Below are 22480 nucleotides of genomic sequence, written 5' to 3'. Positions count from 1 at the left end.
ATTAATTAATGCCTGAGTTCAAATTCTGTTTTAGACATTAGTTGTATGGACCTGGGCAGGTCACTTGAGAATTAACATTTATATTGCAAAGCATTTTCCATAGTTTTCCATACTCATTTGATCCTCAAAACCAGTAAGGTAAGTACTATTATTATTCCCACTTTTTACATAAGAAAAATGAAGTAGAGAGAAGCTAAATGACTCATCACATAGCCGGAAGCCGAGGTAGTATTCAAACTCTAGTCTCTGCTTGACTCCACATTTTGCCCTCTGTCCACTGTACCACCTAGCTGCTTCAAACTTAAATTCTTTCATTTTCTGTTTTCTCATCTGTAAAATGAGAATAATAAAAGCACCTACCTCACAAGATTGTTGTGAGGATTAGTCAGTCAATAAATAAACATTTATTTATATGCTATGTACCAGGTATTGTGCTGTGTGTGGAATAAAAACATCAATCATCAGTCAACAAACATTTAAAGTGTCTACTATGTGTTGGGCACTCTACTAACCTTCGGGGATTAAAAGACAGTCACAAGGAAGAGACAATATGCAAATCATTATATACAAACCAGTTATACACAAGACAAATTTGACATTATAAATAAGAGAGAAGGCACTAGAATTAAAGAGGACTGAGAAAGGCATACTGTAAAAGGTGGAATTTTACCTGGAACTAAAAAGGGAACAGGGAAGCCAGGTGGTGAAGATCAGAAGCATGAGGAACACTCCATGAAAATGCCCAGAATCAGGAAATCAGGAGAGTAGTCTCAGACGAACAATAGTCAAGAGCCCTGTAATCATTGGACTGAAGTGGGGGAAGCGAAAGGGAGATAGAAGATGTAGGAAGAGTAGAAAGATAGGGAGAGGGAGACAGGTTATGAAGTGCTTTGAATGCCAAACAGAGGATTTTCTATTTGATCCTAGAGATGATAGGGAGCCATTGGAATTCTTGAGTAGGGTGAGTCACATTATCAAACCAACCCTTTAGAAAGATTACTTTGGAAGTTGAATGAAGGATGGATGGGAATATGGAGAGACTTATGGCAGGTAAACCTACCATCCAGTTATTGATTGCCAGCAAATCATATCTATTCAGAGACCAGTAGTTTTCAGAGCCCTCCGGAGTGTCCCAGGTCAGAGTGCAACATATGTTGTTTTTTTTAAACCCTTACCTTCCATCTTGGAGTCAATACTGTGTATTGGCTCTAAGACAGAAGAGTGGTAAGGGCTAGGCAATGGGGGTCAAGTGACTTGCCCAGGGTCACACAGCTGGGAAGCGTCTGAAGTCAGATTTGAACCTAGGACCTCCCGTCTCTAGGCCTGGCTCTCAATCCACTGAGCCACCCAGCTGCCCCCGTGCAACATATTTTTAACACTCCTGTACACACTGCTCTGAGCACTGGCTTCCTCATATCCACAGATAGAACAAATAGAGTACTGTGGGTTTCCAACCATTCCAAAGCCTCCCCCATTTGAGCCCTCTGGTCTTCCTGCCACCAAGGTCAGAATACTGCAGGCTTCTGGCTTTGTTTAATTGTGCTTGCATTGACTCTTCTAGTGGTACCTCTGGCTATCTATTGGTGTCATCTTATGCTGGCTGAATACATTTACTGTAGTTTCTCTTTGTATTTCTTGATCAGTATTCAGTCTGGTGCTATTTTTAGATCCTTACTGAAATACGTGTGAGACCTGGCTTCTCTCATATCATTCATGCAGCCATCTTAACCACATCAGCTTGTTTTCCTCCAACCATCCCTCCTTTTCCAAAATTCTCTTATTTCTGTCAAGTATAACACCCTCAATCTAATGACCCCGGTTTGTAACCTCAGTGTCTTGTTTGGTTCTGCTTGCTCCCCTCCTCCCACATATCAAATCAGTTTAGTCAAATCTCTCCCTTTCTCTCTCCACAATAGTTCTCACATCCAGGCTCATTGTCTCTTCTTCCATAAGTTCAGCCCTTCATCATCTCTCACCAAGTCTATTGCAACAAATTTCTAATTAGTCTCTCTGTCTCAAGCCTCTTGCATCTCCAAATCCGCTGCCAAAGTAATCTTTCTAAACCACCAGTCCGACTATGTCATTTCTCTACCTAAGAATAATTATGACATTTACATAATGCCTTAAGGTTTTCAAAGTGCTTTATGAGTCCTTTTATCCTCACAACAACCCCAGAAGGTAGGTGCTGTTATTATCCCCATTTTAGAGAAAAATAAACTGAGGCTGACGGGTTTAGAGACTTAACCACCAAAAGCACACAACTAGGAAGTATCTGAGGTTAGATTTTATTCAAGGTCTTCCTGCCTCCAGGTCCAACATATTACCTAACTATCAATAAAATCCAATGGCTCCCTATTACCTTTAGGTAAAACCATTTTATATTTGAAGACCTTTACAACCTGACCCCAAATAACCTTTCCAGCTTTATTATATTTTTCTTCCCCTTCACAAATTCTATGGTCCAGCCAAATTGGCCTCCTTGTTCCTCACACAAAACACTCTATTGTCCATCCCTTTGTCTGTCCAGTATCTTTATCTGTCCTTCAAATTGAAATACACACCCTCCTTACTACTTAGCATCCCTTATTTCCTTCAAAGCTCAATTCAGGCTCCATTGTTTTTTCATGTGGGTTTGTAGAAGTTGAAATATCTTCTTCTAAGGATTTTGACCCAATTTTATTTGTTGCAAAGTACATGTTCCCTGAAATGGTACTTTTCTTCAAATGTTCATTTGGCTATTCTTTCTCAGTCAGTTTTTAATTATCTTTATCAATCACTCTTTATATTTTTCTACAGTATTCTTGCTGAAAATAAACTCCTTTTAACACCCATCTTTTTTTCTTACTATACACCCAATTCTGTTATATCTCTCTCTAGCCCTTAATATCTATTCTCAGTTCTCAGAATAAGTGTTGGATGAGATCCGTGGCTTTCAAGGACAGAGTGTGACATTGGAACAGTGCTATAGGGAGAATCCCAGATGCTAATGTAGTTGGAGCCATCATCCACTTTTCCCAATTCCACCTTTCTCTTCCTCTAAGAATGATCTTAGGGGACTTGTCAAAAATGGATTAGGGAAGGATCTCCTAGACCTTTCCCCATTCCACCTTTCTCTCTGAAACTGATCTTCCATTTGAGAAAGAGCTTATGGGAACTTGGCAAAATTGAATTAGAGAAGAATCTCTTAGGGCAGTGCTAATGGAACTCTGAAAAATCTTTGTAGCTTTAGAACTTTGGGTCTCTTCTCCACCCTTCTCTCATTCATGCTGACTCATTTCTATTAGTGCAATATTAAGTAGTAAAACCATGCCTGTCATTTCCCTCTTCCATACGCTTTTCTCTCAGGCTACAAATTCTTCTGTGCCCATTCTATTCCCTTGCTAGAGTCTTGAGATCCCCCCACAGGTTATTAAAGGATTAGCTTCAAAAAATTGTACATAGGTACTGCCGATCAACAGGAGAGATGCAGGACTAATTGAGGGGGTAGGAGATAAGGTGAGAAAGCAGGGGCTGGGGGCTAGAGAAAAAGACTGGTACTAACCAATACAAACTACCCCACTCAATAGACTTGAAAAAGAGAGAAAAATCATTCTCATTCTCTCCTTTCTCTCTTCTGAACATGTGGCTTGTAAATTTGACAGCTGTTCCTTGAACTCATGTATTTCTTCTCTCCTCGCCCTCTCCAACTATACAATGCTCATACATTCAGCAACCACATGTCCTGGCTTTGATGAGACTGGAATTAGACATAAGTCTTTAGCTGCTTCTTCTGCATTACATTTCATTCCCTGAATGGAGGTGACCAAAAACCAATCCTAAAATGGTTGTTTCTAGCTTTTCAGGCAACTGTTTGAGGCTGGAAGCTCCTGGATCTAAGTGATGGCTTCCTAAATAACTTCTTGGAGGATATCACTACCTCCAGGAGGATGAGAACTTTAAGAAAGTTGGTCAGAGTGCAGAGCTGAGGTGAAGATACAATTACCATTCAGTAGTTTGAAGTATTTCATTTTTTAATGTTTCAAGTATCAAGCTCCCAGAAGAGGATAATGGGATTTATAAGTTACCGTACTTCATTTTTTAAGTATTTGTCAATGAGTACTTATGAGTCATTTGCATTTTAAGAATTTTTTATGGTAAAGAAAATAAATAGCTGTCTTATGCCTGACCTACTTTGTACATTGAATACTTTTCTAGAAATGCCCCTGTTAATCCCTTTTAGGGATATCCTAGATATGAGTCATTCCTAAACTTTGTTTAAAAGACTATCTCAGAAATTCCTGGGGTTGGGGCAATATGAGTCAGAAAAATTAGAGAAAAACCCTGACTCCTTTCTTTGGGTTCAAGCTCCCCTAGAAAATGAGTCTGGTATGCTTGGGCCGAGAGCCAGGCCCTTTAGTGTGAGAGAACTGACTGTTCCCCCTGAGTCCTGAAGTTTTCTTGTACACACTCCTTAATGCTACCTCCTCCTTTCTGGCTTTGGCCTTTAGGTTATAGAGTCTATTTCATACCTTGCAAACTCATATTATTTGGTCTCTTCAGATGATTTAACAATTCACTTCTTACTAGCTGTAGAAATAATCTTCTTCTATAATCCAAAAATTACTCCTTGGCACAAAACTACTCAAATGGTTGATCAGTGTCTAGTATGTAAAATTAGAAGTCTTTTTGTTGTCATTCAAGGCTCTCCACAATCCAGTACCAGACTACCTCCTTGGCTTTGCTTCATACTATTCCCCTCACATTCCAAACAAATGAGATTTTTCAGAATCTTCCATGCTTATTCTGTACTAACCTACCTCTATACTTTTCTTCCAGTTTTTTTCCAAGTCGGAAAAAAGTTGATCAAAAGTCATCACAATGCTCTAAACACACACAACAAATATTGCTTGAAGTTGAAGCTGAAACTAAACAAAGAAATAAGTCTTTCCAAAGTGGTATGGCTTGGAATTTCTCGTCTATGTTCCCTTCCATATTCAGTCACTCCAGAGGACTGTTACATTGGTTTTTGTTTGGTTTGGTTGGGTTTTTTTGTAATCTTTCTGGTTTGTTTTTTTCTCTTTCATTGCTACCTGGGCCAGCCTTCTTGCAGCCTCAGATTAAGATTGTCCAGTAAGGTCCCTAAAGCCATGTAAGTTGTGAAGGGTACTCTGGAAGACCTTTGAGGTCTTGCCACTAAGGGGTGGGATATGGTCAGAACAATAACTACATATGTAAGGTTAGCAGGGTATTTCCCCTCCCTAAAAGGCAAGGAAACTACTTTTATTATTTAATTGGGTCAGGGGGTAGAGGCTCTAGTCACTGATACTACTTACTGGTTACCTAAGGTGTAAAAGAGGCTAAATCACAAGGAGTTAATGCCCTTCAAACTTAGCAGATGACCCAGAGGAGTTTTCGACCCAACGACTTTCTAATTGGAGAATGGGAAGTACACCTATCCTGACTATCCAAAGATTGTCAGAGGCAGAACTTAAACCTGGGTCCTCTTGCCCCAAGACTAGCTCTATCCTCTGGAGATATAGTGAGGGACACACTCACATTATGTAGGTATGCATAGCTATTCTATGTGTGGAAAGAGCCAGATTTAGAGACAGTGAGTAGGAGATTCAAATCCTTCCTCTGACACATACTGTTTATGTGGCCTTGGGCAAGTCACTTAAGTCTCAAAACCCCACACATCTGCCAAAGACTACTTATTAAAGTTACAGAGCTGGTGCTGATTTGCATTTGAAAAGCAAGATCCCTCACCAGGGAGTTCCCTATACTAATGAAATCATAGGTTCAGTTCAAAAATATATATGAATACATTTCCAAGAGCTGCTATTTGGGGGGAACATTGTGTGTGTGTGTGTGTGTGTGTGTGTGTGTGTGTGTGTGTGTGTACCACACAAACATATATATGCACATATACACATATACATATAAACCTACATACATATGTAATTTTTTTACTACACCTGTCATTTCAATGGCACAGGGAATTCCCTAGGAAGAGATCTATATAAACATATACATTGTACATTTATGTGTGAAAATATATCAGATAAGCCACGCAGATTATGAGTTATACCTCTTAAATTATTAGAATACATGAGCACAGGGCCGAAGGAAAAAAATGCCAACAGACCAAATTGACAGGTGCTTATCTGCATTGCTTTAAAAAAATATCCTCACTGGAAATTTTCTATAATAATGAAATCAAGGTCCAAGCTATATATAAGTGCCAGGCTCAGAGTCAGGAAGTCTCATCTTCATGAGTTCAAATATATCCTCAGATACTTCCTAGCTGAGGGACCCTGGGCAAATCACTATTCCTGTTTGCCTTAGTTTCCTCATCTGTAAAATGAGCTGGAGAAGGAAATAGAAAACCAATTTATCTTTACCAAGATAACTCCAAATGGTGTTACAAAGAATTGGCATGACTGAGAATCAACTTAATAATAACAGGTGAGTGTGTGTACAAACATGTACTTGCACAAAAGACCAAATTTAAAACTCTTCCATGAAAAACCATAATTGCAGCAAACAGAAAACAAAAACTGAACAATACTAAATGAGCCTCAGGGAAAACCAATATTACATGGAAAATTACAAGGATAACACATTGCCTGGAGGACAAACATCTTTTGCTTTAAGACCCAAATGCATTCTTCTTAGAGATTGTGTTCATCCTGCCTGGCCATGTACTTTGTCACAATTGGACAATTCCCTTGCCTTCATTTGTCACATCAGCCAAAACCATCATCAAATGAGAGGGTAAAGAAGTAAAAGAGAAGCACAGGAATTAGAACTAAAAGGACTTGGTCCATCTTGTCCAATCCATTTGAAATTGTAAACTGACCCCAGAAAGGTAAAATGGCTTCTCTAAAGTCCTTCAGGTGTACAACTGCAAAACCAGAATCTGATCCCAGCCCCTCTAACTCTTTTCATTAAGCCACAATTTAGTCTTTCATTAATTGACATTGAATGAGATGAGGAACAAAAGGCAAAACTGTAATAAGCGGGATTTGCCTTATAAATCGATTTGTTGGTAGTAAAGGATACAAGAACTCTGGACTTATGGACAAAATACAGTTACTCCACATGACAGAAGAACACTTATTTGCAAAGAGAAGGCAGATAGGAGTCAAGAACTCAAAAGTAAATCAACATTTTACACATCAGTAACCCAATATACATACACCCAAAAAGATAAGACTTACTTAAAAGAAGATGAAATCTCAACTATGTTGATTAGGGAAATGGTAGTGGAAAGGAGAGGAAAAAAAGATAGTGTATCAAGAAGCTGGACTACACAAATGCAGCATCACCAGTCCTAAAATACCTAATGCAATTTTCGAATATGTGAAGGACATGGCCAGGATGAGACTGGGGAAGCCTTCCTAAGCACCTCGTATTTTTCCTTAAAACAATAAAAAAAAAACCTTTGGCAATATTAACCTTTTGAAAAATTATAGCCTTGACTGTTAGCATTCCATTTGTCTCATTAACACTAAATTTGGATAACCGATTCAAAGTCAGTTCATGCACCTAGACTATATATACCCTTGGACTCTGTTTTTAAAAACGAAAGCAAAATGTGGAAGCGAAACAAAGTGAGAAACCAGCTGGATACATATGGACTCTGGTATCCTGAAGTCAGATTGACCTGCAAGCCCTCCAGAGGAACATGTGCATCAGGGAGTTCTGTGCTCCAGAGAACCATGTTGCCCTAGTAGTGGCCAAGGATGGAGGAAGCACTGGAGTAGAGTTCCTGTACCATGTTGGTAGTGGTGGGAATACAAGCCAATAACAATGATAGAGCAAGCCCCTGCTTCAAGGCTTAGCTATCCAAAGCTTAGGAACTCCTCAATGTGGCTGAGGAAAGTCTCCATTTGGATCAGAAACTCACCACCCTTCAGAAACCCTTCTTCTGAATCTGGGAGGCTAAGTCCCAAGACTCTTCTATTGCTCTGCCCCTACCCCCTTTCAGATATACCTTCATTCAATCTCCATTATTCCTAGATCCTCATCATAGCCTCCCTTCTTCTTTCTCCTGCCTAACCCATGGCTTAGTCTCAAAGGCTACTTCTCAGCATCTCCTTCATGCTCTGGGTTAAGGAATCTGGATTTCAAGCTGGAAGGTACATTAGAAGCCACCCAACTATTCCAACCCCCTCATTTTATAGATGAGGTCTAACAGAGTCTTGTAGAAGTTAAAATGGCTTGCTCAGGGTCACACAACTAGAAAGAGAAAGAGATGAGAATTGAGTTCAGGTCTTCCTGATTCCAAACAATGTATTCTCTCCATTATGTCATGTTGCCTTATTTAAAAACCTAAAATATTGCTTCGGAAAAAATTAGGGTGAGGGGAAAAAAAAGGAAAAAAATCAGTTTTCAAAGCAAGCAAGCATCACCCCCAGAATAATAGGTCACCAGGTCTATGTGTTGGCTTCAGAAACAGATGCCATGATTAGGAGAAATGGCCAGATACATTGTATTATGATGCAAGAGACAACCAGATAGTTATAATTCACCCAAAACTGAGAATCAATGATGATCCAATGAGAAGGGTAGATCAACATGTCTTCACAGTCATCAGGAATGAGAGAGCATGTATATGAGTGCGAAGGGGGATTAGGCAGGACAGTTTTTGTATACAGGGTGGGAGAGAGGAAAGAGGAACTGTAGGACCTGAGTAAAGAGTAGGCATTTCCTTCCTGAGACCTGCCTGAAAGACCTAAAAACCTCTTAGTAGGATGTTCTCTGATCTAGGCCATATTTCTTACTCTTTTCTGATTTTTTCTATCTGCATTGCTTTAAAAAAAAATATACAACTCCCTTCAGGGTCTGTACCAAAACTTCCTCTTTCCTCATGTCACCTCTACCATCCTTCTTCTCCCCTCACTCTCAGAAGAGCAATACTAAATAAATACTGTTCTGGGGGAGGGGGGGAATCAAGCAAGACATTACAGATTCCCTTTTCCCAAGTAATAGAAATACAAAAGCAAAACACAGCATAGTTCCTGCCCTCAGGGAGCTCTCCTTCAGAGTCAATATGCAAATAATTATATGCATATAAGACATGATAATATATCTCACTGTAAATTAATTTAATTGGCATACTTATCATAATAATAGCTAGGATTTATATAGCTTTTTAACATCTGAATAGTGCTTCTTTATATTTTCTCATCTGATTCTCACGAAAACCCTAGGAGGTAGACACTATTCTTATTCCCATTTTAGAGATGAGGAAACTGAGGTTTAGCAAGTATATGTGATTGCCTTGGGTCAAAGATCCAGCAAATATGTGAGGCATGATTAAAAATTAAGTTAAATACTAAAAAATTGAATAGAATAAATTTAAAGGGAATAAATGCAAAGTGATTAAATACAAGGTAGTTTGAAAGGAAAGGCACAAGTTTCAGAGAACCTAGAAAGGTTTCATATAGAAAGTGAAGCTTGAATTAAACCTTAAAGGAGAAGGATTCTGTGAAGCCTGTTGTTGTTGAGTCATGTCTGACCCTTTGTGACTGCACCTGAAGTTTTCCCGGCAACTACTGCAAGAGTTGGTCATTTCCTTTTCCACTTCATTTTACAGATGAAGAAACTAAGGCAAACAGGGATAAGTGATTTACCCAACATCATCCAGTGGTAAATGTCTGAGGTCAAATTTGAATCCAGGAAAATGACTCTTCCAGACTCCAGGTCCCAGCACTATATACATTTAGCTTCCCCTCTACAAAGCTTAGGTCTTTCAGACATGAGAGATGGACAGTACAAAATGATCCTCATATTTCATGAACTCTTCATCATTCACTCATCCTATTCTGGACAAGCTCCAGCTTATCAATGTCCTTCTTCAACTATGGTTCCCAGAATTGAACAGAGTACTCAAGATAAAGTCTGACAAAGGCAGAGTACAGTGGAACTGTCGCCTCCTATTCCTGGAAATTGTACCTCTCTTAATTCAGCTCAAGATCACATTAGCTTTTTGCAACTGCCACACCAAACTGCTGATTCATATTTAGTTTGCAGTCCAGTGAAACCCCCCTAGGTCTTTTTTTTTTTTTAACAACTGCTTTCTCTAATAGGAAAGTTGGAAAGACAAGAATTTGTATAAGCTCTTCCTAGGAAACAATCTCTAATCTCTATTGAGGAGCTTGTATTGCTTATTAGATTCACCCAGTGCTCAGAATTCATTTGTGTGCAGACATCTCCTACATCTCTTTATACAGCCCTACTCTCTTGTCTAAACTTCAGCTCCACATTAACAACTGCCTGTTGAACATTTCCAACTCGAAGTCGTGTAGGCATCTCAAACTGATGTCCAAAATAAAATCCACTATATTTTCCCCCCAAATCCACATCTCTTCCAAACTTCTCAGTTTCTATTAAGAATACCACTAACTTTTCTAGTCTCTTAGATTCACAATCTCAGAATCATCTTTAATTTTCCTTAAGCATAGCTCTGACCAAGTGACTCTCCCTAATCAACCAACTCCAATAACTTCCTACTATCTCCAGGATAAAGCAAAAAATATCCTGCTTAGTTATTAAAGTCCTACAAATCCAGGCTCTAAACTACCTTTTCAGCCTTTTTGAGTATTAATCCCTTCCCCTCTCCCCCCAAACTCTTATGATTCAGCCAAACTAACCTTGTCTGTGTTTCTCCTGTCTTTATACCTTCTTATTGGATTTCAGCCACGAATATTCTTAATGACACTCACTCTTTGCCATTAAATCACCCATTTGGAGAACCATTTGTGCTGTTAATGTAAGAAATTAAAGAAAATAAAGGCCTAGGAGAATTTGACCAATTCCTCTATTCATGTACTATGAGGAACTAGGCTTCAAATTTAAGACAATACCATCAGTGCAGGGGGTGAGAAGAATCAATTCTCTAGTGACCCTGAGTTACCTCTGCATTTTGGAGAAGTGGCCCTCAACCCTAGGGCAGCACTACATGTCAGAAGGCATTGGAAGAAATATCTACAAGACAAGAGGATTGTTTGACTGTGTAGCTACTGCCAAGTTATCTCACTGGAAAGAGATCTCTAAGTTGTTACTATCACTCAAAACCAACTTTATTTATACATCCCTGGAGAAGGTGAAGGCCCACCTGATGGTTGGTAGAGGAATGTCCTGTGGACCTTAGATGCAAGTGCTTTCTGTATTTTTCAAGTTAAATAAAACCATTTCTAAATTTAATATATTTGTTAGCATAAGTGATTACATAGTCATCAAGGGACCTTTGTGGGAACAAAATGAACCAAATTCAGACATCTCAGAGTGTCCCTTAGATACAAGAACCAAGAGACATTTAATGAAAGTCCCCCAAATTGACCCCAGGTCTTTAATGTTGGGAACAATTTTCTAATATTAAGTCTTTATGTCCAGAGCCAGGCCTTTTGATACTAGGATTACATATATTCCACATGATTCTGATGGGAGAACAACAGAATGCAAAAATAAAGCTAATTGTCACCACCAGAGTACAAATGAAAACCAGAAGGGTAGAAACAAATTGCCTCAAATTACATAATTAACCCATCATTAAAATAGCATTACAGTAATAACTCAAAGCCATAGTGCCTTATTACTTATAAACATTAATCCACTTGATCCTTTCCAGTTACCCTCTGAGGTGTTCAGTTCAACAAAGCTTTATTAAGTACCCACTGTGGACAGAGCATTCTAATAGGCTCTGAGGGGTAATACAAAGTTAATATGACACGGTCCCTGCCTCCACAGAGCTAACAGTCTAGTAAGGGGTTATGACATCCCCAAATTGAAATAACATATAATGACTGCCTAAGGGGAATGGAAGTAAAGTGCTATGTGAACTCCAAAGAGAAACCTAAAAGAAGACTTTGCTACAAGGTGGTGTTTCAGTTGGGCCATAAAGCACGGTTAGAAATTTATCAGGAAGAGGGGGAAGAACACCCTCCTGGACCAGAGAATAGAATGAGAAAATGTACTTCCATGAATCATTGTAATATGTGTCCAAGGGACTGGGAGTCTCACTTAGATTGAGTTTTGGCTGTCATAGAAAGAACAAAGGGCCTGGGGTCTGAAGACCAGGGATCAAGTCCTGATTCTGCAGGTTACAGACTGTGACCTAAGGCAAATTATTTCATTTCCCTGAGACTTTATTTCAGTTGTAAAATAAGAGGGTTGAACTAGATGCGCTCTAATGTCCCTTAAAAGAACAATATTTCATGATTTGGGGTATAAAGTATGTGGATGAGGTAATACTAGAAAGGAAGGGCAGAATTGGATGCAGAAGATATTGAATGCCAAGCTAAGAAGTTTGAATTTGACTTGATCCATAAGAAGAAGTCCCTGTGGAGCTATGAGATGAATATTATTATCCCCATTTTATAGATGAGGAATAGAGAGGTGAATTGATTTCTCTAGATGGCAGAGTTAATATTTGAACTAAGGATTCCTAATTTCAAGTCTATTGCTATTTTCACTTCATATTTATATAGCACTTTGTAAATCTTAAAAGCACTATAAAAATTGAATTGTTAAATTGTTTAAAAGTGCCTCTCTTGGAAAAATGATTTCACTAGAAATTATTTTCCTCAGAATTAAATATTTTTAGCATGTATAATAACAAAAAGTTTACAAGATGAGATATATACATTTTTATAATTGATTTTCTCCTCCTATGTCAACTGACAATTGATTCTAAAGATAATTTTTTTTAAAGATTTGATATTACTCAAGGTAGTCTTTGTAATCATGAAACAAACTTATAATAATACCAAAGTGAAACAAATTAAAAATCTATGGTATAAAGAGTCAAATGATTATAACAAAAAATAGTCAAAAGAAAGGAAAAAAAGAGACAGACAGACAGAGAGAGAGAGAGAGAGAGAGAGAGAGAGAGAGAGAGAGAGAGAGAGAGAGAGAGAGAGAAGACCAAGCATATCTTGGGACACTGAAGACAAAGTCTATAAATCATTTTTATAAGCACAAATCCAACAGAAGTCACTTGTTTCCTTGAATTTCTTGAAGTAACAGAACCCATTTGACAATGATTTGCAGACACCTTGTAAACAAATGTCAAGATTATTCAATATCAAACAAAAATATTTTGCAAAAAATAGTGAAGCTGTTCAGAATTCTTAACCAAAATGCATTTCCTTTGAAAACAGAACATTAAAGGGGGGGTCAGATAAAGGGGGTCAATTTTAATTATAAAATATTAAAACTTTTTGCTATAATATCATCAATGAGCCAAACCCCCTCAAGATAATGATATTTTGAAAATATTTTTACAAATATAGAATTGACTTTCAACATATGTGCTTAAGGTGTCCATATATCAGATGATTATAATCTTTAAGAAACTGAAACATAAAGATGGATACCTTCCCTCAGGTCATAAATCAAAATAACAAGGCTCAAGGAATTGGCAACTATCTATAAACTCTGGTGATTAAATTCTGGTCCATCTATCTAAACTTCCTGAGCGAGTCTGTTAGGCAAGGCATTTCACCTCTTTGGTACCTCAGTTTCCCTGTTTGTACAGTGAATTACAATGTTTGTCACAATGCTTGATTGGCACCTTTGACTCACAGTCTTATGTGATTCCTCTAATAGTGACAGTAGTGAATTTTCCTTGTTTATGTCATCCTCTCTTAAACCCTAGTACCCAGTGATGACAGGGGAAAAGAAAAGAATAGCAGCTCTAAGAGCTGGAAAAGAGTAACTAGCTTTCTCTTTTGTGAAATTCTAACTAAAGATGACAAAAGCAAACTAATAAAAAACAGGAGCTCATTTACATCCTTCTTGTTTCCTGCATGAGGAAAAAAAAAATCCATTGTTTTGACAAAAGCAAGCTAACCTTTATCCTTTTTGAATCTAGAAGACTCCAAATTAAAGCACTGTTTCCAGAATACCAGGCCAAAATATCCTGTGAACTTTCTTTGTCTTTGTCTTTCCAGCCTCACACTTGGTCAAATTCTTCTGTTGTAACCATCAAAAATTGGGAGTGGGGAATAACTATTTCTTTCATAAGACAATCCCCTTGCCTACAGCATAAGCAAGATTAAAATTTCCAAATGCTTACATACTTCTATCATGACCAGTATGTAGGCAATGAATCTAAGTGGTGAAATTTAATCTTTCCAATTCAATTAGAAATCACTGTAAATCGCTATTCATAAAACAAGAAGTTAAGCAAAGGATTCCACTATAACAAAGGAAATAAGAAATAAAAAAATAAACACCTTTAAATGAATATTTAATGAATATTCCTAAGTAAAAGCTCACAGAAATCTCTGTTTTTAAGCACAGCTAACTGGGTGGCATTGGGGGGAGGGGGGGAGACAGAGAGAAGGGGAGGGAAGAGGGAGGGGGGGAGAGATTTGCAAGTGTCCAAATTACTTTTATACCTTTGGCACAAAAGGATTTAAATAAGCATCTTGATATTTTGTAACTTATCTTTCAAGTTTCATTCTAGGTACAAAAATAGCTACAATGTTAAGAGTGCTCTGTAGGAATTCTCATTCAAAACAAATGCCCAAATAATTCTAAAATGTACTAAATATTGCAGAATTCTAGTGAACTGGATAAAAGGAAAATATTGATGTACACAAGTTTAAGGGAGGCAATAGCTGAGCTATGCCAGGAAACAAATGAGGGGCAAATGCCAAGTAAAAACACTTATGGCAAATGTTATTTTAAATGCTCACTTAAGAACAGTTGGTTCATGGAAATATTCTCTCCTATATAACCCACAAGTTACAGGTCACAACTGCACTAATCCTGTGGCACTGGACAAACAGCTTGATTAAGTGAAGATAGGAATTTCTTCTGCTCTTGAAGAGTCAATAGTCCTTAAATTAGAACAGTGGCTCTTTGTGGAAAAGTAGTTTTGGAGATCTATATTAATCTCCCTCCCAGGAAGAGAGGTATAAATCAGAGATTATCTGGAAAGAAATGACAAGTATAGAGTTTGGAGGGGTTGCAAAAATTGATCTATTTTAACATGAAATTTTAAAAAGAGACAAACATTAGTAGAAGCTATGAAGTCTGAAAGTTAATCATTGGGTCATGTAAAAGGTTTTGGTTAAAAAAATTCTAGGAATCTATAGTTCTAGAGAGGAGAGCCATTATCATATAGAGAATAAGGAGTCCTGGGGACCCTTTAAGAAGGTGTCCAAAAAGTTAAATAATGTGCTGTTCACACCTTACTTTTTCTAATCTATTTTTCTTTAATCCTCAAGTACTAGAACTGCTTGGGTAAGGAAGGAAGATTGGTGTCGAGTTTCCACTCCACCTTCCACTCAGTCTCTTTTGGGTTCTGTCCATTTTTTTTGCAACCACACAAATTATGTAACCCCCTCTCTTCCTATTCCATGTTTAGGAAGAGTTAGTTAATAACTCTTGGGGCAGGGGCTATATTTTATTGGATTGCTGATGCTTCAAAACCCTAAAATTTGTATAGCTAAAATTACCTTTTGTTGGTTAGTCCTTCAGACTGTTTTTGATCTTGTATGTATATTGCTCTTAATCATTTTTTAAAATTAGGCTTCCTTTCTCAACTTTGTCCAGCAAATTTTAGGCTGGATCACTTCCGTTTAGATAGTAAGTTATCTAATTTCTGCTAACTTGAAAGCAGACTCCTGATTCTCAGCTGAAGACCCCAAACATAATTTTCCTACCCCAAGGACCAAAATACAGATAAGCAATTATGTTAACTATGATAACAACAATGGTAACAATAGTGACACAGTCATACACTTAAAGTGTCAGCAGGCCTGTCACCAACACCAAATATTTTAACTAGAATAAACTATATGAGAGTGATTAGGAGATGGATCTGTTTACAGGGTTCCTAGTCCCTTATCTTCCACTTGGCCAAAAGAGGCATGGCCTGTAACAATATTAACCCAGCTGTGCAGACTAACATCATGTAGGCAGCAATCTCAAGCAAGCAGTTGGAGATCTCACCAAGGTAAATGATATATGAACTTAAAATGAATGAATAAAAATTATCTGGAAAATTATGCCACATCAACTTCATTTACCTTTACATAGTTACAGTGCAAGTCCCATATGAAATTCGACATTTAAAATCACGTTACCACAAAAGATTAAGAAAAAATGACATCCCAAAAGAATATCCTCTCATTGGGGATAACACTGCCCACATTCTATGACTATCAAACACTATAAATGTTTAGTCTTGCAGTTATCACATTGAAATAATAGTAATCATCATAACTCACATCTATATGACACTTTACATTTTGCAGAACACTGTACACACATTATCATTTATTATCATTTGATGCTCACAACAGCCTTGTGAAATAAATGCCATTTTACACAATGAAACTGACACAGAGAGGTTAAATGACTTAGACAGGGAACTCCTTCCGAGCTGCCATTAAACTGTGAACTCAGCAAGGGCAGTGACTATTTTTTGCCTTCATGTTGCCTGGCCCATGACAGGTCCTAGTTGACTTTCTGACTGACTTGGTTACCCAGGATCACACAGCTAATAAGTCTCTGAGAAATGATTCAACTCTAGTCTTCCTGACACAACATGAAAGAGTCAAGATTGCATAGTGAAAGAAGATTTGAAAACATGACTGCCCCCCCGCAAAGCCTATATAACTGCAGGAACACAGGGTGGCAGGAACCTTCTGATACCAGCTTCTCTGAGTAGAATATCTATCCACACCACCTGCTTTCTTAGAACTGAGGCCAGTTTTAGGTCCCGGCAACACTTTTGTTTACTTGGGCATAATTCTAATCCAACATGGTGGGAGAGAAGGAGAGAGGGAGAGAGGGAGAGAGGGGGAGAGAGAGAGAGGAAGAGAGGGAGGGAGAGAGGAAAAGAGAAAGGGAGAGAGGGAGAGGGGGGAGAAGGAGAGAGAGGGAGGGGGAGAGGGGGAAGAGGGAGAGAGGAGGAGATAGAGGGGGGAGAAGGAGAGAGGGGGGAAGAGGGACAGAGAGAGACAGAGAGGGAGAGAGACAGACAGGGAGAGGGGGGGGAAGAAAGAGAGAGGGGGGAGAGGGACAGAGAGAGAGGGAGAGAGAGGGAAAGAGAAGGGGAAGAGGGAGAGAAGGGGAGAGAGAAGAGAGAAGGGTGGAAGAGGGAGAGAGAGAGACAGAGAGGGAGAGAGAGAAGGACAGAGGGAAAGGGAGAGAGGGGGGACAGAGGGAGAGGGACAGAGGGAGAGAAGAGAGAGAGATTAAAGTTTCATAGAAAAGCTTTGAAAATGATTAAGATTCTCTTGGAACTGTCTCTAGTATATTGCCTTTTGCTTTCAGACTATTTAAGTCCCATTCTCTCTCAGAAAAGCCAGCTATTGGTCCAACTCTTCTACTTTTTTCATGAGTGAAAGGGACTATTTTCAGCATGCTAGATATTGTCTGGGGTGGCTGGTGGAGTTTCACAGCAGTGGTGTAACTAGACAGGTGCAAATAGGATAGCCAAGCCAGAGGCAACATTGAAAGCAACAAAAAGCTAACCTCAGCTCAGTTCATTCCATCTGTTAGGAGTAGTCTCTTCACTTGAGTAACAATAATCATGTTCCTTGCTTGCCTAGTAAATTTTTATTCATTTTAAGAGTAGGGAAGAAGAAATAATGCCTATTTCATGCTTTGGCTCCCTAAATCTGGTTAGGGTGAATGACGGACAAATAAAGGGAATCATAATTCCTAGAACTCCCATAGGATATTGAAATTCCTACTCATGTCTCTGTTGACCTTCCCATGCCTCAGTTTCCTCATCTGTAAAATGAGTAGTTTGGACTAGCTGGCCCTTGCGATCCTTTCCAGTACCTTTCTATGTACCTATCCTATGACAGACTGAGCTCAACAAATTTCTACTTTATAATTTTGAACCAGTTCAGTAAAACTAATAAGCTTATGCAATTATTTTGTTTCATATCTTATATAATAACAAAAATACTATATAACATTTATTTAGTATGTCAAGGTTTACAAAATGCTTTACACATGTTATCTTATTTAATCCTCACAAAAAAGTCTGTGATTTGGGAGTCCTTATTATCCTTACTTTATAGATAGTCCTTACTTTTCTTCCCACAGGGTAAAAGTACCATTTAAAGACAGGATCGCCTCCTTTTCTCATATGATATTTGTATGTTGCAGATTTTCACTGGCAAAAGTCTACGAGATATTGGAAGTATTTCTAAAATCATAATGAAACAAACCCCCTATTATCTGACATGATTTAGAAATAGGAATTCTATTCAATACAAGTGAATTAAACATTTTCTACACATAAGGCAACTGTGCTAGGCACTGGTAGTACAAAGACAAAAAAAAAGAAGAAAAAAATGGGCCTAACTTTTCTTTCTTTTCTTTTTTTTTCTTGTTAACCATTATCTTTTGTCTTAGAATCAATACTAAATATTAGTTCCAAAGCAAAAGAGTGGTAAAGGATAGGTAATTGGGAATAAGTGAGTTGCCCAGGGCTACACAGCTCAGAAGTGTTCAAGAACAGATTTGAACCCAAGATCTCCCATCTCTAGACCTGGCTCTCCAGCCACTGACCACCTAGCTGCCCCAACAGGCCCAGGTCTTAAAGAGTTTATCTATTAGAGGATATAACATGTAAACACATAAACAAATATAAAATAATCTGAGGAGAAAACATTGACAACTAGGAAGATTAGGATGACATTCCATAGGAAATGGTAGAATTGCCAGTAGGCTAGTTTAATTGGGACACAGAATATATGAAGGGAAGTAATGCAAAAGAAGTCTGGAAAACTTAGATTGAAGTTGCAGTTTATCCTAAGGCAATAGGGAGCCACAAGTAATCTCGGAGCAAGAGAGTATAATAGTCAGAAATGTTTGAGAAAGATTATTTTAAAAGCTATGAGGGGAATAGAATTGAGAAGGGGAAAACTACAAGCAGGAAGACTATTTACAAGGCTAATTCTGTAGTTCAGATGATGAGTTACCTGATTTAGTATGTTTTTTTGTGAGTGAAGTAAAAGTGACAGATGCAAGACAACACCTGGCTTAATATTGGGGCTGAAAAAGGGAGAGAAGTCAAAAATGACTTTGAGACTGCAAATTCAGGTGACTGGGAAGACAGGGGTGCACCAAATAGAGGAAAAGAGACACTCTGATTATCCAAATATTCTATGATGTCATGATTATAAAATAATCTCTGACATATAAGTGAAATGCATGGTCCTGAATCTATAATCTTACATGAATATTCAGTTTTCTCAGAAGTTGGTTATAATAAAATATACCAGGCACAGTATATTATAATTTATCCTAAGTAGTAGGTGTTTAATAATCCAAAATAAATTTATCCTAATTAGAAGACACTTCAGGATCTTGGAGTAAGTTTATATTGCTTACAAGATATCAGTAGGGGCATCTGGATGACTCAGGGGATTGAAAGCCAAGACTAGAGATGAGAAAGCCTGGGTTCAAATTTGACCTCAGACACTTCCTAGTTTTGTGACCCTGGGCAAGTCACTTAACCCCCATTGCCTAGCCCTTCCCTTACCATTCTTCTGCCTTAGAACCAGTATTTATTCTAAGATGGAAGGTAAAGGTTTAAAGAAAAAGATATTAGTAATATAGACAATCAGTCCAAACAAAAGTTATCAGCTCTGTTTTTCTTGTTATGAACAACAGCAAATTTGCTTTTTAAAGTAAAAACACAGATAACATAACACTTTTGTTAAATACTAAAAACAAACTTTGCTTAACAAAACTTTCTCCTTTTAAGTTTTACTTGTTTTGGAAGAAGCATGTTACTTTCAAGGGTGAAAAAGAGAAAACTGAGAGGAATGGAGTCAGAGAGATATCTGAAGAGCAGACTAACAGTGTAAAGTTTATGAACTATAAAAATGAATGGAAGCAAAAGACAGGTAACAGAAAAGGGAAAACAGAGCAAGTACTTTCCAGATAAGCAAAGATGTACAGAAGAATTCAATGTATTAGTAATTTTATCAATGTTTCTTCAGTTCCACCACTTTTGCATTTTTCCCCCTGATGTGAAGAATTTCATTCTTCATGACTATATTACAAATCAAGCTTCTAGGCACTTGTTATAATGCCACTTTAAGGCAGAGGCTTAGTTATCTATGAGCTAGAAATGGCTTTAAAGGTCATCTTGACCATATACTATAACATAAAAATACAGGGAAGTGATAAAAGGTCACATTTTCAAACAACTGCAAAATAAATTTATTGGTGAACAAGTTTTCTGGTCAAGAAATAACACTGAATGCCAGAAGACTATAGGTGTAGTCAAAGCTATAACAAAAAATTTTTGCACCTGGAAAAGCAATATGAAGAGATAGAGCCTAGACTTAGAATGGGTCATGTAGCAGGGAGAGGGGAAGAGCTTACCCCTAACCCATTAAAAAGTTGCTTTCTATTTTAATTATTTTTGCTAACTATAGGCTAAGCTCTGTTGTGCTGAAAACTTCAAGTACAGTCAAGTACCCTCTAGATTTGGTGCCTTGGGACAAATCCCTAACTGCCCAGCCCTAGTTTGGGGTTTTATTGAGAAGTTCTGTCACTAACTACCTTCGAAACCCTGAACAACTCACTTAACTTTTCAGGCTGCTTCCTTGGCTGTAAAATTAGAAAGTCCCTAAGATCCCTAAAAATTCCCTGATAAAAAAAAGGAAAGAGTATTGGGTTCAAATGCAGCCTTTGTTTACTAAATATATGATCTGTCTAATGATTTAACCTCCCTGAGTCTTATCTATCAAATGAGGAAGTTGTACCATATTGTCTCTGAAGTTCCTTCCAGTTGATCAATGATCCTAACATTCTGACTCTGATTTCTAAGACTTCAAATAAATTGCCTACCAAACAAGGAATCTGATAAACTAGACTACATGTAAATCAAAAGATTTTCCTAGATTAAAGAAGGGAACAGTTGTCCAAATAAAAAGAAAGATGCCAGGTTCCTTACAATTTTCATTACTTAACTTTTTGGCAACTGATTTCTGTGGCCTTTCATAAAGGAAGTATTTCTGTGAAGTTCATTACTTTCTTACACCTAGTATAAAGAAGAGGAGAAAGCTAAGAAAAAAACGTGGGAGTAATTACTAGGCAAGACAGAGTACATATAATCTGTATGAATACAACAGCAGGAAAGCCCATTTCTCAAATTGCTGAAATTATTTCTAGTTTGATTCAAGTTTACAAAAATATTTATAGAATTAGCAAAACAGTATCATTGGCATTTTCTTTGAGTTGCTTAATTTCCTGAAAGTTTGATTCATCTTTTTTTTTTTTTGAGGGACGAGAAATCACTCTACAAATACTGAAAAAAAAAAAAAAGGTATTTCTTCCAGTAATTATGTAGTATATTAGAGACATCTTAGTCAGGTCAAATCCAAATTCATTTTGAAGGACAAACAATAGGGCCAAAAAGAATACTGTCTACATAAAGAGCGTCAAATGAAGACTGTTTGCCTTTTCAAGAAGAGAGGGAAGTTCTAAATTTTAGAATCTAAAAGATCCACTCTTTTTTCAACTTCCCATCCTCATGCCTGTTGAGTAACAAACACCGTTAATAGTTATTTCTTATTTATTTTTATCTAAAAATATCCTGATTTTGCTTCATATATTTTTTAATGGTTGGGCAAAAAGTTTGTTTTACTTGTCTGTATATTTCATCAATTTTGCAAAAAGAGAAATGGAGGATACCAGAGGTTAGCTGAAAATACATACTATTTAATTTAGGCCAAAGAGTTAACATTCTCTATTGAATGTCAGGAATTTTCCTAGGTGAAATTCTGAACTATTATACTGTTATTAATAACTTTCTACCTGATAGAAACTCCATAAAATAGCAACCAAGTGGACCTGAGAGTCATCATGTTGCCTTTAGGATAAAAACAATCTAATTGTAATTGAAAGTAGCTGATTAAATCTCTAGCCTCTCTCCTACAGAGATGATAGGAGAAGGAGGAAAGGGCAATGACCAAAAAGAAAGTCACACTCTGAACCAACACTGAGAAGATAAGCATATCTAGCTCTTCCAGAAGAAAGAAAATAAGAAGGAAAGAGTACCAAAGAATACCTCCATAATGAAACCCACCTATGTCCTTGAATTTAAAATGAATTCTATTTTAAATTTTAATAGTTTTTCTCAATTATAAGTAGTCAATTTTTAACATTAGTTTTATAAAATGTTGAGTTCCAAATTCTCTCCTTTTCTCCCTTCCCCCTTCCCTGAATCAGTAAACAATTTGTTATAGGTTATACATGTGAAATCATGCAAAACCTATTTCCCGTCTAGTCAGGTTGTAGAAGAAGACACACACACACACACACACACACACACACACACACACACACACACACACACACACACACACATATATATATATATATATAAAACCCACAAAGAAAATAAAGTGAAAAATAGTATGCTTCAATCTATCTTCAGACTTCATTAGTTTTTTCTCTAAAGTATTTCTTCTCTACAGTATAGTATTTGAAAAGAATTTTATCA

The 22480-nt window shown here is 37.5% G+C and overlaps 1 protein-coding gene across 8 annotated transcripts in view; it reads right to left on the bottom strand.

Annotated features, from left to right (window-relative positions):
* The window catches only part of SAMD4A (sterile alpha motif domain containing 4A), a 315178-nt gene that overhangs the window by 229727 nt on the left and 62971 nt on the right, over positions 1-22480 (bottom strand). For 2 of the 8 annotated variants that reach the window (XM_007473145.3, XM_007473146.3), the window contains exon 1: positions 15453-15649. The exons of the other annotated variants lie outside the window; for them this stretch is intronic. The gene's annotated coding sequence lies outside the window, so the exon portion shown is untranslated. Of the gene's footprint in view, positions 1-15452; positions 15650-22480 lie in introns of those variants that run through there. 8 annotated transcript variants of the gene reach the window in all.

This window comes from Monodelphis domestica, chromosome 1 (assembly GCF_027887165.1).
Source record: "Monodelphis domestica isolate mMonDom1 chromosome 1, mMonDom1.pri, whole genome shotgun sequence".
Classification (NCBI taxonomy): Eukaryota; Metazoa; Chordata; class Mammalia; order Didelphimorphia; family Didelphidae; genus Monodelphis; species Monodelphis domestica.
This window is presented reverse-complemented; position numbering and strand designations above follow the sequence as displayed.